The sequence below is a fragment of the Nerophis lumbriciformis genome, linkage group LG13, assembly GCF_033978685.3.
Source record: "Nerophis lumbriciformis linkage group LG13, RoL_Nlum_v2.1, whole genome shotgun sequence".
Lineage (NCBI taxonomy): Eukaryota > Metazoa > Chordata > Actinopteri > Syngnathiformes > Syngnathidae > Nerophis > Nerophis lumbriciformis.
In genome coordinates, this window is record NC_084560.2 from 16,315,914 (window position 1) to 16,330,741 (window position 14,828).

The following is a 14,828-nucleotide window of genomic DNA, read 5'->3' on the forward strand; positions in this document are numbered from 1 at the left end:
TGTTCTCTTATTTTGGAAACCTTGTTTTTGATTGATTAATTGAAACTTGTATAGTTCATATTCCATACAATTGACCACTAAATGGTAACACCCGAATAAGTTTTTCAACTTGTTTAAGTCGGGGTCCACGTTAATCAATTCATGGTGAAGTTACATTGTTTAATGCATCCAGCGGGGCATCACAACAAAATTAGGCATAATAATGTGTTAATTCCACGACTATATATATCTGTATCGGTTGATATCGGAATCGGTAGTTAAGAGTTGGACATAGTGAAACCCAATATCTAAGTTACATTTAAACCAGTGTGGGTGGCACTGGGAGCAGGTGGGTAAAGTGTCTTGCCCAAGGACACAACGGCAGTGACTAGGATGGCGGAAGCGGGGATCGAACCTGGAACCCTCAAGTTGCTGGCACGGCCGCTCTACCAACCGAGCTATACCGCCCCTTGTGAGGCAGGCATGTGCTGCCGGAAAAGCACTTTTCTCTGAAAATGTCATAGCATTTTTTGTACCATTATGCTTTTATTTTGTTCTTTTCTTGACTATTCAATGGTATTTGGTATCATTATTTTGAATCATTATGAGATTTTTTGAGTACGATTGTTTCTTCCAGGCCACAGGTGTCAAACTCAAGGCTCGGGGGCCATTTCTGGCCCGCCACGTCATTTTATGTGGCCCGCGAAAGCCTGGAGAAAATGGGTTTCAATAAAATACTTTCTTTTTTTTTTTTTTTACTAAATGCATTCGTTCCTTCAATTTTGACAGAAAAAAAAAATGCATATTTTAAACTTTATTACATGATCATGCCAATTATAAGATTATATACTGTATTGCAAAACTATTTTTGTGATACAAAAACAAATAGTTTAATACCTGCTTGTCACCTTTCTTTACTTGTAGCCCGCCTTCTGCCTGAATGCAGCTGGGATAGGCTCCAGCACCCCCTTCACCCTAAAAGGGACAAGCGGTAGAAAATGGATGGATGGATGGATTGTTTCTACTAATATACACTTGTTTAAAAAAATGCGTAAATTACACCTTTTTCCTTATGATGATATACATCCATCCATCCATCCATTTTCTACAGTACAATTCAATTTTTTTAATGTAATTTACATTTTTTGTTTTTTTTACTAAATGCATTTGTTCCTTCAATTTTGACAGAAAAAAAAATGCATATTTTAAACTTTATTATCTGATCATGCCAATTATATTATTATATACTGTATTGCAAAACTATTTTTGTGATACAAAAACAAATAGTTTAATACCTGCTTGTCACCTTTATTTACTTGTACGCCGCCTTCCGCCTGAATGCAGCTCAGATAGGCTCCAGCAACCCCTGGACTCCGAAAGGGACAAGCGGTAGAAAATGGATGGATGGATGGATTGATTCTACTAATATACACTTGTTTAAAAAAATGCGTAAATTACACCTTTTTCCTTATGATGATATACATCCATCCATCCATCCATTTTCTACAGTACAATTCCATTTTTTTAATGTAATTTATATTTTTAGTTTTTTTTACTAAATGCATTCATTCCTTCAATTTTGACAAAAAAAAATGCATATTTTAAACTTTATTACATCATCATGCCACTTATATGATTATATACTGTTCGCAAAACTATTTTTGTGATACAAAAACAAATAGTTAAATATCTGCTTGTCACCTTTATTTACTTGTACCCCGCCTTCCGCCTGAATGCACCCCCTGGACCCCGAAAGGGACAAGCGGTAGGAAATGGATGTATGGATGAGTTGTTTCTACTAATATACACTTGTTAAAAAAAAGCGTAAATTACACCCTTTTCCATATGATCATTATAAATGCTAGTAAGATTTTTTTTCTTAAATATACATCCATCCATCCATTTTCTACAGTACAATTAATTTTTTTTTAATGTATTTTACTTTTTTTTTTACCAAATGCATTTGTTCCTTTAATTTTGACAGAAAAAAAATGCATATTTTAAACTTTATTATCTGATCATGCCAATTATATTATTATGTACTGTATTGCAAAACTATTTTGTGAGATAAAAACAAATAGTTAAATATCTGCTTGTCACCTTTATTTATGATTTTAAAACAAGTTATACATAAAAAAAAATCTAATAATCAAATGCATATTATTACCCACATGCATAATGTAAATTCATTTTTAAAAAGTGGCCCTCTAAAAGCAGCCATTACTGTGATACGGCCCTCAATGCAAATGAGTTAGACACCCTTGTTCTAGGCCCTGCATGAGATGGCGACTTGTCCAGGGTGTACGCTGCCTTCCTCCTGAATGCAGCTGAGATAGGCTCCAGCACCCCCCACGACCCTGAAAGGGACAAGCGGTAGAAAATGGATGGATGGATAGATTGTTTTTACTAATGTACACTTCTTAAAAATAATGCGTAAATTACACCTTTTTCCATATGATCATTATAAATGCTAGTAAGATTTTTCATCCATCCATCAATTTTCTACAGTACAATTAAACATTTTTTTAATGTAATTTTTTTTTTTTTTTTTTTTTACTAAATGCATTCGTTCCTTTTAATTTTGACAAACAAAAAAATGCATATTTTAAACTTTATTATCTGATCATGCCAATTATATTATTATGAACTGTATTGCAAAACTATTTTTGTGATACAAAAACAAATAGTTAATTATCTGCTTGTCACCTTTATTTATGATTTTCAAATAAGTTATACATTAAAAAAAAAAATGAAAAAATCAAATGCATATTATTACCCACATGCATAATGTAAATCAATTTTAAAAAGTGGCCCTCTGAAAGCAGCCATTACTGTGAAGTGGCCCTCAATGAAAATGAGTTTGACACCCCTGTTTTCGGCCCTGCATGGGGTGGCGACTTGTCCAGGGTGTACACTGCCTTCCTCCTGAATGCAACTGGGAAAGGCTCCAGCACCTCCTGGACCCCAAAAGGGACAAGCGGTAGAAAATGGATGAATGAAAGGATTGTTTCTACTAATATACACTTCTTAAAGGTTTTTTGCGTAAATTACACCTTTTTCCATATGATCATTATAAATCAGGGGTGTCAAACTCATTTTCATTGAGGGCCACACCACAGTAATGGCTGCTTTTAGAGGGCCACTTTTTAAGAATTAATTTTCATTATGCATGTGGGTAATAATATCCATTTGATCATTAGATATGTTTTTATGATTGTTTTAAAATCATAAATAAAGGTGACAAGCAGATATTTAACTATTTGTTTTTGTATCATAAAAATAGTTTTGCAATACAGTATATAATAATATAATTGGCATGATCAGATAATAAAGTTTAAAATATGCTTTTTTTCTGTCAAAATTAAAGGAACGAAAGCATTTAGTAAAAAAAAAAAAAAAAAATCAAAATTACATTAAAAAAATGTTTTAATTGTACTGTAGAAAATGGATGGATGGATGGATGGATTCAAGAAAAAAAATCTTACTAGCATTTATAATGATCATATGGAAAAAGGTGTAATTTACGCATTTTTTTTTTTTAACAAGTGTATATTAGTAGAATTAATCCATCCATCCATCCATCCATTTTCTACCGTTTGTCCCTTTCGTGGTCCAGGGGGTGCTGGAGCCTATCCCAGCTGCATTCAGGCGGAAGGCGGTGTACACCCTGGACAAGTCGCCATCTCATCACAGGGCCTAGAACAAGGGTGTCAAACTCATTTGCATTGAGGGCCACATCACAGTAATGGTTGCTTTCAGAGGGCCACTTTTTTAAAATGAATTTAGATTATGCATGTGGGTAATAATATGCATTTGATTATTACATTTTTTTATGTATAACTTGTTTTAAAATCAGAAATAAAGGTGACAAGCAGATATTTAACTATTTGTTTTTGTATCACAAAAATAGTTTTGCAATACAGTACATAATAATATAATTGGCATGATCAGATAATAACGTTTAAAATGTAATAATTGTCAAAATTGAAGGAACGAATGCATTTAGTAAAACAAAAAAAACATTTTAAATTACATTAAAAAAAATGTCATTGTACTGTAGAAAATGAATGGATGGATGGATGTATATTCAAGAAAAAAAATCTTACTAGCATTTATAACAGGCGTGTCAAACACATTTTCATTGAGGGCCACATCACAGTAATGGCTGCTATAGAGGGCCACTTTTTTTAAATCAATTTACATTATGCATGTGGGTAATAATATGCCTAATGTAGGAATTGAAGGAACAAATGCATTTTCATAAAAAACATTTTTAATTATACTGTAGAAAATGGATGGATGGATGGATGTATATTCAAGAAAAAAAATCTTACTAGCATTTATAATGATTATATGGAAAAAGGTGTAATTTACGCATTTTTTTAACAAGTGTATATTAGTAGAAACAGTCCATCCATCCATCCATTTTCTATGGATGGATTGTTTTTTCTAATAGACACTTGTTAAAAATGATTTGCCTAAATTACACCTTTTTCCATATAATCATTATAAATGCTAGTAAGATTTTTTTCTTGAATATACATCCATCCATCTATATATCTTCTACAGTACAATTAAAAAAAATTAGAGATGCCCGATAACATAGACCTGCCGATATTATCGGCCGATAAATGCGTTAAAATGTAATATCGGGAATTATCGGTATCGTTTTTTTTTTTATTATCGGTATCGTTTTTTTGTTTTTTTTATTAAATCAACATAAAAAGCACAAGATACACTTACAATTAGTGCACCAACCCAAAAATCCTCCCTCCCCCATTTACACTCATTCACAGGGTTACACTCATTCACAGGGTTGTTTCTTTCTGTTATTAATATTCTGGTTCCTACATTATATATCAATACAGTCTGCAAGGGATACAGTCCGTAAGCACACATGATTGTGCGTGCTGCTGGTCCACTAATAGTACTAACCTTTAACAGTTAATTTTACTCATTTTCATTAATTACTAGTTTCTATGTAACTGTTATTATATTGTTTTACTTTCTTTTTTATTCAAGAAAATGTTTTTAATTTATTTATCTTATTTTATTAATTTTTTTAAAAAGTACCTTATCTTCACCATACCTGGTTGTCCAAATTAGGCATAATAATGTGTTAATTCCACGACTGTATATATCTGTTGATATCGGTATCGGTAATTAAAGAGTTGGACAATATTGGAATATCGGCAAAAAGCCATTATCGGACATCCCTAAAAGAAAAGGTATGTAAATTTTTTTTTTTTAGCTTTTTTCTCTATACCTTTCCATCTATCTATCGATCCATAGGGGTTATATCTAACTTTTTCCTCAAAACAATAAAAAAAAAAAAAATTCCGGCATGGATCTAAATGTCATTAGAATGTGTTTTATGGCTATTTGTAAGTCAATCAATGTGAAATTCAAACGGTGTCCCAGAGGAATATGTTTTTTTGCATCAGCCAAAGTCCTGCTCCATATGCAGCCTGCAGGCTGTCAGTCACAGCAGCTGACTGGGCGACAGGAAATAAGGGGGTTGTGGCAGAGCGGGGAGAGTCGTCAACATGTGACAATTGTGACAAGAGCAGGCATACTATGTCGCGCCGAGGAACACCACACAAATTTCTCCATCTTGTCTTTTTTTTTTTTTTTTTTCTTCCCCCCTCTCTCATCCCAGGATGACAGCTTAATGTCTACCACATGCAATATTTATTTCCATCGTGTGTCAGACTGTCTAGCTGTCCTAGGGAGTACAAAGAATGCCACTTATTAGAATAAAAGCAGAGGGAAGGTAATCAAGGACACATGTAACATCAGCCAATCTTGCCTTCTTCCCAGCCTGCGTCCTTTTTGTTTGTCTTTGCCACCTCCTTTCAAAACAGTTGAACAATAATCCTGATAATGGATCTTAACGTGGCAACACCAAATTCATTTATTTCTCTCATTAGCGGGCAGAATCATTCATCAGCGATAAAGAGGATAGCTCTAAGAGTTACAATGCATCGTTAGACAATCTGCAATGCCAATTTATTCCCAAAAATAATCTTCAGAATAAAGATGGCACTCCGAGTGTAGTTGATGTCTCATAAAGGAGCAACACGTTGGAGCGTTACAGAACAAACTGTTAGTTTCACGTTTCATCGACTGCAGCAAAGTCTTGACCAGCCAAAAGACGACGACATGTCGACCATGTCCTCTCATGCAGTGAAGGAGGGACAGTCCACAAGCAAGCCAACTTGACTGAGAGGACTTTATTAGTGCCATCTGTTTCACTTCCAGTGCACAGTGTTTTATGTCCCCCATTAAGGCCGGGGGACGTGTTCTGGAAGCATCTTAAACTGCACAAAAAGTATGTGACAGTGCAAAACATCAACTAAGTACTGTATTTTCCGGACCATAGGCAAGGCGCATTAAAGGAGTCATATTATTATGATTATTTTCTAAATGTAAAAGACTTCCTTGTGGTCTACATAACATGTAATGGTGGTTCTTTGCTCAAAATGTTGCATAGATGATGTTTTACACATAATCTTCAAGTCACTTTCTGACAGTCGCTTCAGGATGCGCCGTTTTGTGGGCGGTCTTATTTACGTGCCTCCACTTGGACAGCGTCTTCTCTCCGTCATCTCTGTTGTAGCGGTGTAGCGTGCAAGGACGGGTGTGGAAGAAGTGTCAAAAGATGGCGCTAACTGTTTTAATGACATTCACACTTTACTTCAATCATTAACGGAGCAGCATCTCTTCATCCGTGGCTCACTAGTGCAACAACAACACCCGAAATGTGTCCCGTGAAAAAAAAGTCAGACCGGAACTCTCTAATAACTAAAGTTCCTTGGGTAAATAATGTAAACTCACTACACCGGTATGTTTTAGTGCTTTCATGGTGAGTTTACTGACAGACATAAGTAAGAACTTTACACTACTTTATATTACAAACCCCGTTTCCATACGAGTTGGGAAATTGTGTTGGATGTAAATATAAACGGAATACAATGATTTGCAAATCCTTTTCAACCTATATTCAATTGAATGCACTACAAAGACAAGATATTTGATGTTCAAACTCATAATTAACTTAGAATTTCATGGCTGCAACACGTGCCAAAGTAGTTGGAAAGGGCATGTTCACCACTGTGTTACATGGCCTTTCCTTTTAACAACACTCAGTAAACGTTTGGGAACTGAGGAGACACATTTTTTAAGCTTCTCAGGTGGAATTCTTTCCCATTCTTGCTTGATGTACAGCTTAAGTTGTTCAACAGTCCGGGGGTCTCCGTTGTGGTATTTTAGGCTTCATAATGCGCCACACATTTTCAATGGGAGACAGGTCTGGACTACAGGCAGGCCAGTCTAGTACCCGCACTCTTTTACTATGAAGCCACGTTGATGTAACACGTGGCTTGGCATTGTCTTGCTGAAATAAGCAGGGGCGTCCATGGTAACATTGGTTGGATGGCAACATATGTTGCTCCAAAACCTGTAGGTACCTTTCAGCATTAATGGCGCCTTCGCAGATGTGTAAGTTACCCATGTCTTGGGCACTAATACACCCCCATACCATCACAGATGCTGGCTTTTCAACTTTGAGCTTATAACAATCCGGATGGTTCTTTTCCTCTTTGGTCCGGAGGACACGACGTCCACAGTTTCCAAAAACAATTTGAAATGTGGACTCGTCAGACCACAGAACACTTTTCCACTTTGTATCAGTCCATCTTAGATGAGCTCAGGCCCAGCGAAGCTGACAGCGTTTCTGGGTGTTGTTGATAAACGGTTTTGGCCTTGCGTAGGAGTTTTAACTTGCACTTACAGATGTAGCGACCAACTGTACTTACTGACAGTGGGTTTCTGAAGTGTTCCTGAGCCCATGTGGTGATATCCTTTACACACTGATGTCGCTTGTTGATGCAGTACAGCCTGAGGGATCGAAGGTCACGGGCTTAGCTGCTTACGTGCAGTGATTTCTTAAGATTCTCTGAACCCTTTGATGATATTACAGACCGTAGATGGTGAAATCCCTAAATTCCTTGCAATAGCTGGTTGAGAAAGGTTTTTCTTAAACTGTTCAACAACTTGCTCACGCATTTGTTGACAAAGTGGTGACCCTCACCCCATCCTTGTTTGTGAATGACTGAGCATTTCATGGAATCTACTTTTATACCCAATCATGGCACCCACCTGTTCCCAATTTGCCTGTTCACCTGTGGGATGTTCCAAATAAGTGTTTGATGAGCATTCCTCAACTTTATCAGTATTTATTGCCACCTTTCCCAACTTCTTTGTCACGTGTTGCTGGCATCAAATTCTAAAGTTAATGATTATTTGCAAAAAAAAAAATGTTTATCAGTTTGAACATCAAATATGTTGTCTTTGTAGCATATTCAACTGAATATGAGTTGAAAATGATTTGCAAATCATTGTATTCTGTTTATATTTACATCTAACACAATTTCCCAACTCATATGGAAACAGGGTTTGTAGAAATGGCAACAGCGGAGGATGAATGTCACATAAGAATATAGAGAAAAAGAAGAAGCTTATCGACTACGGTCTCGGCACGGACTACAAATGCGGACCCGCGCGCATTTTCAGGACTTATGCAGATCCCAAATACAGATCAGCAGGTACCAGAAGGCAAGAAAAATTGGTTTTGCATAATATTGCGAAACAAAACGCCAGATAATACGTCTTACCTTATACACACACCATAATAATACTCCTATGTTGAAGCACAGTACAATCCATCAAGCGGTGTGGCTTCATAGCTTACCAAAGTCCTACTAAAACATTTTGATCGATTTTTGAGCGCTGTGTGTCATGTTCTATATTTTCAATGGAACATATAAAATGTTGGTGTTGTTTACTTGAGTCATATTGCAGTCTACACGTATCTCTTATGTATGACTGCCATCTACTGGTCACACTTATCATTTCACCATGTACCAAATAAAATAGCTTGGAGGTTGGTAAGCACAACCAAAATTATTCCGTACATTAGGCGCACCAGATTATAAGGCGCACTGTCGAGTTTTGAGAAAATTAAAGAATTTTAAATGCGCCTTATAGTCCGGAAAATACGGTAATGCTTCTGGCTGAAGAAGTGGGGTCAGGTGGTTTTTGTCTTCAAGTAGCGTTTTTTCCGTACATTCTTCCACCTTGTTGCATAATTCCAGCTTGGTTAATGTTAATGTTAATATTCTGTGAATGAAATGAATGTTAATGTTAATATTCTGTGAATGAAATTGAAAATATGTGTATTAATTAAAGGTGTCACACAGAGTAACAATAATTACATGCAATGCTATACAACTAAGATGGATACTGTTACTAAGTCCTAAGTATGGCGACGAACAGTGGGAAAGCCCAGTAGATGGCCTACAGGCTAAATGGAGTATGACACTCTGCAAAGTTTTAAAGCTATGGACTCTGAAGAAAATATTGGTCTTGAATAAATTCATATTAATGTGGAAAGGTCTTAAAATCCTTTTTTTTGTGTGCCTTTATTTATAGTGATGACTTGTCTTAATACTTTGAGTGCAATATTCAACATGGTAAGTCTAAAGATAATAACAATTATACAGGAGTAGCAACTAGAGTATGTTTCATTTATACAGTATTTGTATCAGAATTCTACTGTACAGAAGTGTAAGCATATAGAGAATCCAAATTGGGGCCTAGGCAATATTTTATTTCGAACCCATTCCCATCACAATAATTTTTCATGTTTTGTGTGTGTGCAAAAAAAATGTAAACATCACTAAAACATAAATAAACCTTCCTAACTAAAATTCCAATCGAGATTCAAACCCAGTAGCAGTGCTTTAAAAGATAAGCACTAATGCTGTGCGTCACGACAGCTAGTGGACTTATGTCAGGAAATTTGCCAATATATTGCTATCAGTGACGGAGAAGGAAGTGGCTAGGAATATTTCATATAAAGCTCCCTGTTATTCATTAATTGACATTTTACATGCGCGTCTTTGCTGCGGGCTGTGGGGTCCTACACACATATACTAGTGCTGGGTACACATTACACACAAATGGCGACAGGATGTCCCCTCGCCAGGTGCTGTCTACCAGGTAAACAAATGCAGTGCAAATTTTTTTTAAAAATACAATTATTATCGTAAATGAGATATAATAATGTATATCCCACTAATTTGCTTTGTCACGTATATAACTTAGAATACACTATATTTAAAAAAAACATGCAACCAGACAAAATAATACTGTGGTACATATTGTGCATTGAATATGTGTAAAGATAAGTCATTTAAATGTATGAAAGTATACATTATATTTGTACTTTTTATGTGAGAATTCTATTTATTAGATAATTTGCAGCCGGCAGTTATCCAATCATTAAAAGCTCAAAAGTTTAACAATTTAATTCAATTTTTTGCACTTTTACCAAAAGTACCAAAAGTTGACTGAACCATAACCTTGAATATGATGTACATACTAAACCGTGATTATGGCATATTTTGTATATAATCATCGTTACTGTGTGCGATACTTTTAGTTAATACTAGGGATGATGTTTGATAAGAAATTATCGAGTTCGAGCCTATTATCGAATCCTCTTATCGAACCGATTCCTTATCAATTCTCTTATCGAGTCCAGATAGGTTGTTGTATATGGAAAAAAACACACAATATTTGGTTTAACAAAAGCTCACTTTTATTATATAAGAAAAAAATAAAATCTAATAAATAAATAAATATTGACTGTTACCCCCCTAAAAAATAAAATAAAACAAATAAATATTGACTGTTGTTACCCAAAGTATATTAAGTGGGTAATTTCAGAAAAACAAATATATACAGTAACACAAAAACAACCTGTCTCTGTGATCACTATAGGTGTATAAATAATAATATAGTGTTAAATAAAATCAGTCCCTTGAGCACAAAACTGAAAATAATACAGCTCTCCAAAAAGTGCACTTCTGCTGCTGTTTGACATAACTGTTTGTTATGATGCTTTGACATTTTTGCATTTTATTTCCTTATTGAAAGAAAATTCTATGAAGAGAAAAGTTGTTTGCAAATGTGGATACAATGCTAAAAAAGGAAACCTTAAAGATAAAAAAAGAAATACAATTTATTGAGTTAACATTATTTCTTTATAGGGGGAAAGATGTTATGAGCTAGGGCAGGGGTGCTCACACTTTTTCTGCAGGCGAGCTACTTTTCAATTGATCAAGTCGTGGGGTCTACCTCATTCATATATATAATTTATATTTACTTATTTATAAAATATATGTTTTTGTTAACAAGTTAAAGGTGTTTAATGATAATACAAGCATGTTTAACACATATAGTTAATATTGTTAATAAATTAAAGGTGTTTAATGAAAATACAAGTATGTTTAATACATATAGTTAACATTGTTAACAAGTTAAAGGTGTTTAATGATAATACAAGCATGTTTAACACATATAGTTAATATTGTTAATAAGTTAAAGGTGTTTAAAGATAATGCAAGCATGTTTAACACATAGTTAATATTGGTAATAAGTTAAAAGTGTTTAAAGATAATACAAGCATGTTTAACACATATAGTTAATATTGTTAACAAGTTAAAGATGGTTAAAGATAATACAAGCATGTTTAACACATATAGTTAATATTGTTAATAAGTTAAAAGTGTTTAAAGATAATACAAGCATGTTTAACACATATAGATTCCTTTCTTTCATGAAGACAAGAATATAAATTGGTGTATTACCTGATTCTGATGACTTGCACAGTGGTGCTGATAACGTCCGCATTTTCGAATGGAGGAGAAAAAAAGTCCTCCTTTCTGTCCAATACCACATGAAAGTGGTTGGTTTTTGGCATCTTATTTATCCAGCTTCCGTACTCCTTTGTATACACTTTACAAGAAATACATTGTCGGCAAACTCCGTAGCTTGCTAACTTGTGCACGCCAGCTTTCTGAGACTCTTATTTTGTTAGCGCAGGCAGGATGAAGCATAGCTTTTATTGTGCAACTGTGCAGTCGGTCTTTGGAGTTTTGACGACAGGTATGGCGCCAGAGTCTGTTGAAATAAAGTGTTTCTCGCCTTCCAGTCGGTAATTTTAATGAGCTGGCAGCAGTCAGCGTCATCTCAGAAGACCCTCGGGTGCCGTGAATGTCAATCAAGTGACGAAAGTGATGTCATAGTGAAGATTTATGATCGCTAATTTTTAGGACTATTTTTTTAATGTCTGGCTGGTGATCGACTGACACACCCTCCACGATCAACCGGTAGCTCGCGATCGACGTAATGAGCACCCCTGAGCTAGGGAATATAACAACTACACTACCCAGCATGCAACGGGAGTGACGAGCATGCGCGGTAGCCCCGAAAAGTGTTGTTGCATGTTGTCATGCCGGCAGCTAAGAATGAGGTTATGAGCACGCTGTGAAAGTAAACATCAAGAACTCAGCCAACACGCCTCGTCTGCATTATTTATAATTAGACAGACAACACATATACAGTGTGATTTTGTTTTGTTTACAAGGAAAGAAAAAGAAAAGTTAAAAAAGGGAGATATGTTGTATATATATGTATGTGCTGCGGTTGCTTTAAGAACGTTGCGACAGCTGCCGTAAAGGAGGTGCGTTGCTAGCCTGGTTGCTATGTTTCCGGTTGGTCGTAAAAGTGTTTGTCATGTGTTTGTACCCTGCTCAAATCTCTCAGTAAAGTTATTCATTGGATTATACCTTTTGTTTTGAACTTTATTACACCTTGGAGCGCTTTTTCCAGTCCATTGTTTTTCCTGCTTTCCCTATCTGCGCCTAATGACTGAGCTACGTGACGTCATTTCTTGTGATGTCTCAAGGGGCATTTCTGGTCGGGACGGGATTCGTTCCCAGGGATTCAAATAAAGAACCAACTCTTTTTCTTTACTATAATGGTCTTGATAACGGGTACCGGTTCTCAAAAAGGGATTCGAGTCCGAGGACTCGGTTCTTTTCTTATCGAACAACCGGGAAAACCGGTTTCGAGTATCATCCCTAGTTAATATGCATATTAGCAATTTCATACACTGAATATTACAAAAAAATGTAAAATGGGTTATACTTGTATAGTGCTTTTCTACCTTCAAGGTACTCAAAGCGCTTTGACACTATTTCCACATTCACCCATTCACACACTGATGGTGGGAACTGCCATGCAGGGCCCTACCCACCACCCAACAGGAGCAAGGGTGAAGTGTCTTGCCCAAGTACACAACGGACGTGACAAGGTTGGTAGAAGGTTGGTGACAAGGTTGAACCAGGAACCCTCAGGTTGATGGCACGGCCACTCTCCCAACCGCGCCACGCCGTACCCTGAATATCAACATTAACCAAGCTGGACACGGGATGTAGCATCACTGCATCACACCCTGCTCACAAACTCTTCAAACTCACAAATCACTGTACGCAACAACAACTCGTCATAAGAACATTTTCTTCCCTCAGGCTATCAATCTGATGAACGCTGTGAAATAACTCTGCAACTAATCTGTCACTGTGAAGGTACTAACTCATCTTCTCGTATTCATCTATTTGCTTTGCTCTATTCACCACTGCACTATTATTTATTAGCCATAGTTATTTCAGTACTTGTTGCTATTCTTAGTTAATCGTTAATATCTATTGATTGAACATAGTGAGCACAGTTTAGCAAGTCAAATTCCTTGTGTGTTAAACATACTTGGCAAATAAAGCTGACTGATTATGCAGTATCACATGTGCAACCTTCAATTCATGAGCTGGAGCTTATTCCAGCTGACTTGAGGCAAGAAGTGGGGTCAGTCCCCATGCGCTTACCCAGTCAGTTAGGAATCAGGACACATTGCCTAACAACCATTCACACTCACATTCACGCCTATTGACAACTTACAGCCTTCAATCAGCAGCACCCGAACAACCAAACTGCACACAGACTGTGAGGCAGAAGTGCTAACCACTATGTAATTGTGCCTCTCATATGGAACTAAAAATAAAACAAGAATACATTTTTTGCAGCATTTCATTAAAGTGAAACTATGATGAATTTCATCTGTTCTGACTTATAAATGTTACAATGTTAGATATTCGTGTTAAACAATGCCGATGTGTCAAATCATAAGGGTTCATGCATTTTTTTCAAATGTTTTTTTGCTTAACCCTTATTTAACCAGGGGAAAACAATCCCATTGAGATTAAGAGTAGGGATCAAATCACGGTTTTATGGTGCTGGTTCCAATACCGATCATCCATCGGTCTGCAGCATCGCGTGGACATCGGGGGCAGTACCTCCGGGGTGGTGGTTCCTCTCTTTAAGAAGGGGAACCGGAGGGTGTGTTCTAACTATCGTGGGATCACACTCCTCAGCCTTCCTGGTAAGGTCTATTCAGGTGTACTGGAGAGGAGGCTACGCCGGATAGTCGAACCTCGGATTCAGGAGGAACAGTGTGGTTTTCGTCCTGGTCGTGGAACTGTGGACCAGCTCTATACTCTCGGCAGGGTCCTTGAGGGTGCATGGGAGTTTGCCCAACCAGTCTACATGTGCTTTGTGGACTTGGAGAAGGCATTTGACCGTGTCCCTCGTCAAGTCCTGTGGGGAGTGCTCAGAGAGTATGGAGTATCGGACTGTCTGATTGTGGCGGTCTGCTCCCTGTATGATCAGTGTCAGAGCTTGGTCCGCATTGCCGGCAGTAAGTCGGACACGTTTCCAGTGAGGGTTGGACTCCGCCAAGGCTGCCCTTTGTCACCGATTCTGTTCATAACTTTTATGGACAGAATTTCTAGGTGCAGTCAAGGCATTGAGGGGATCTGGTTTGGTGGCTGCAGGATTAGGTCTCTGCTTTTTGATGTGGTCCTGATGGCTTCATCTGGCCAGAATCT

General features: G+C 36.8%; 1 protein-coding gene across 2 annotated transcripts in view; it reads right to left on the bottom strand.

Annotated features, from left to right (window-relative positions):
* LOC133614001 (obg-like ATPase 1) overlaps positions 1 to 14,828 on the bottom strand; it is a 208,940-nt gene that overhangs the window by 43,979 nt on the left and 150,133 nt on the right. The window contains exon 5 of one of the 2 annotated variants that reach the window (XM_072914574.1): positions 2,236 to 2,336. The exons of the other annotated variant lie outside the window; for it this stretch is intronic. The gene's annotated coding sequence lies outside the window, so the exon portion shown is untranslated. Of the gene's footprint in view, positions 1 to 2,235; positions 2,337 to 14,828 lie in introns of those variants that run through there. 2 annotated transcript variants of the gene reach the window in all.